This window comes from Cebus imitator, unplaced genomic scaffold (genome assembly GCF_001604975.1).
Source record: "Cebus imitator isolate Cc_AM_T3 unplaced genomic scaffold, Cebus_imitator-1.0 Scaffold228, whole genome shotgun sequence".
Classification (NCBI taxonomy): Eukaryota; Metazoa; Chordata; class Mammalia; order Primates; family Cebidae; genus Cebus; species Cebus imitator.
Window position 1 is genome coordinate 2,849,631 of NW_016107543.1, and position 3,699 is coordinate 2,853,329.

A 3,699-nucleotide genomic window follows, 5' to 3' on the forward strand; every position below is an offset into this window, starting at 1 on the left:
AAAAACAATAGGCACACAGGTTAATGAATAGGTTATCCTGAAATAGGCTAATGAATTATTCTTTTTGATAATAGCATGTCTCATTTTGAAACAATAGCATTTTACAAAAGTGAGAGAATATGAACATTTTAATGCTAGGATCCTAAAGTGATTCTGTCCCTGTAAGAAGAAAATGTTTCCTTCTTGAAGGTAGAATTACCACCAGAACCATCCTAAAGAGACAGATACCAACAGGAAAAGAGACAGCTCAAAAGGAAAAGCTGCTAGTACTCCCACATAATAACGAATACACGTACATATAGCACTGCATATACCAGGAACTGCGTGGAGTGTTTCTGATGCATTCGGTAGTCCTCATATTCATCATAGGAGGCAGAAACTCTTATTATTCACATTTTATACACATCAAAACAGAGGCATATAATACGGAAGTCATTCGCCCAAAGTCACACAGCTGGTATGTGGTAGACTTGACATTGGATAGCTCCAGTATCCAGGCTCTTTATTACTAATGATTCTGCCTTTCACAGTTAAGTTTTATCTTAGCAGGCAGTAATTATTTCTAACATTTTACATGAGCTCCTCAAACAAAGCAGTTTAATGGAAAGTGCCTGTTAGGCAAATAAGATACAACTAAATACAAAATTTAACCAACCCCTGAGGGAAAACCCATGGTGTAGGTCAAAGGGTGAACTAGTGATGGTATTGCATTCCGGAAGATTGCCACCTGCTTCTGTCTGACGTTATTCTTTTTTTTTTTTTTTTTTTTTTTTTTTTGGGTTAATTTTTTTTTTTTTTTTTTTTTTTTTTTTTCCGAGATGAAGGCTCACTCTGTCATCTGGGCTGGAGTACAGTAGCATGATCTCAGCTCACTGCAACCTCCACCTCCTAGGTTCAAGTGATTCTCCTGCCTCAGCCTCCCAAGTAGCTGGGATTACACGCACCTGCCACCACACATGGCTAATTTTTGTATTTTTAGTAGAGACAGGGGTTTGCCATGTTGGCCAGGCTGGTCCTGAATTCCTGACCTTAGGTGATCTTCCACCTGGGCCTCCCAAGTGGAGGGAGGGATTACAGGAATGAGCGACCTCACCCAGCCTCTGTCTGATGATATTCTGCTTTGACTTTTCTTCCCCTCTCCTTAGAAAATCCCACAGAATGTAGGCACTGCCACTGAGTTTGTGAATTTCTCTTTTTCCTAAGCCAGGAAGCTGTTTTCTCCTTCTAGCTTTTGTTTTTCCTCTGCCAGTTTCCTTTTACTCTTTAAATTGCTGCTTTATTTGCATCTGAGCTGTGTTCCCCTTTGCCAAGCTTTCCTTACCCCACCACCCATGCATCTGATAAATGTGTCTCAGGGTTCCTCCTGCCTTCTTCCTCCTTTTATGTTTCATAAGCTTCTTCAGTCCCTCAGAAGGAAGAACATAGATAAACTGACAGATGAGTGTGATTACCTTTAGCTCTGTGAGTGGAAAGCTTGACGTCAAAACCAAAACCTGATCTCAAGAAAAAATATTTTTAAAGTTATAAATGGGGAAAAACGTTTATATCACTGCCAGGTTTGTGCAGATGTCAGCCGAGAGTGGAAATTCTGGGTCTCACTGTAGCAAGCCGCTTATTTCACCAGTAATCTATTCCTCAGAATTGAACATTAAATAGTCAGAAAAGGAACTTTTATGTTTCTCCCTAAGTCAGAGAATTGTAGCTGCCAGGAGGTAATATAACTTTAGACAGCTATGGCACAATAAGGAGTTCTGTAGGTCTGAAGGCCCCTGTATTTGTAGAAACCTGGTTGGTGTAAAAGTACAGTTCCAGGCCGGGCACAGTGGCTCACACCTGTAATCCCAGCACTTTGGGAGGCTGAGGCAGGCAGATCACTTGAAGTCAGGAATGGAAGACCAGCCTGGCCAACATGGTGAAACCCCGTCTCTACTAAAAAATATAGAAATTAGCCAAGGCTGGTGGTATGTGCCTGTAATCACAGCTACTTGGGAGGCTGAGGAATGAGAATCGCTTGAACCTGGGAGGCAGAGGTTGCAGTGAGCTGAGATTGCGCCACTGCACTGCAGTCTGGATAACAGACTGAGACTCTGCCTCTCTGCCTCAAAAAAAAAAAAAAAAAAAAGGAAAGAAATTAAATATAATTATGCAGTTAAGCGCTTAACCAAGTGCTCGGCATACATTCTAACCGCTTAATAATTGTAAGCCAGTCTTGTAGGCTGAAATAAGACAAAGAAAAGTAAAGCTAAGGAAGTAGGAGCCCCAGCCAATTGGGAGATAAAACTTAAGCAGTTTTGGTGGGGTGTGGTGGCTCACACCTGTAATCCAAGAACTTTGAGAGGCCGAGGCGGGTGGATCACTTGAGGTCAGGGGTTCAAGACCAGCATGGTGAAACCTGTCTCTACCAAAAACAAAAAAAATTAGTCAGGGTGGTTGCACATACCTGTAATCCCAGCTACTCTGGAGGCCAAGGCAGGAGAATCGCTTGAACCTCAGAGGCAGAGGTTTCAGTGAGCTGAGGTCAAATCACTGCACTCCAGCCCTGGGCAACAGCAAGACTACGTCTCAAAAAAAAAAAAGAGTTCTGTCGCTGTTGTTTGTATGAACTGCACAAGTACACAAGTATAAAGTGAAGCAACCCTGGAAAGTCACCCACATGCATGGACTCTGCCCTGACTGATCAGGCACTAATAAGGGCCTTGGTTCTGAGTCAGTTGCGGCCCGGGGTTCATGGAGGATGTGTGGGCATGCTGAAGGAGCTGTGGGCCTTTGTCTCCAACCTCCCAGATGGGAACCTACAGAGGAGGGAGAGCTCCCACTGCTAGGTTCTGTGGGCAGGGCTGGATTTCCAAAGAAAAATCCATTTTGGAACTGGTGGACATGTGACAGAATTGAAAACAGTGCCTGAAATCACTATTTGTGTGTACACGAGACACTAATGTCTTAGGGATGATTTGCTTCTTGAGAAAGAAAAGGAAAATATCACAGAGAAAAGAAAAATAAAAACTAAGTGCATAAAGAGTACTATATGAAGAAGAGGAAAAAGAGTGACACCTGACAAACATTACCTCAGCCAGGTGATCAAGGTCAACATCAACCGTGATAGGTCAAGTTGATAGTACCTACCCCTGATATGATGTAATAGCAATAGTACTTTACCTCTGTGGTCTTTGTCCCCGAGACCCAGAACCCAGTCTAACCATGAGAAAAAAACATCAAATTCCAACTGAGGGACATTCTACAATATGCCTGACCAGTACTGCTCAAAACTGCCAAGATCATCAAAAACCGGTAAAGTCTGGGAAACTGTCACAGCCAAGAGGAGCTTAAGGAGACATGACAACTAAGTGTAATGTGGGGTCCTGAATGGGATTCTGGAATAGAAAAAGGAAACTAGGTCAAAACTAAGATGATATGGGCCAGGTGTGGTGGCTCAAGCCTGTAATCCTAACACTTTGGGAGGCTGAGGCAGGAGGATCACTTGAGGTCAGGAGTTCAAGACCAGCCTGGGCAACATGGTGAAACCCTGTCTCTACTAAAAATACAAAAATTAGCTGGGTGTAGGGGTGGGCACCTGTTATCTCAGCTACTCAGGAGGCCGAGGCAGGAGAACCACTTGAACCTGGGAGGCGGAGGTTGCAGTGAGCCGAAATTGTGCCATTGCACTACAGTCTGGGCAACAGAGGGAGGCTTGATCTCAAA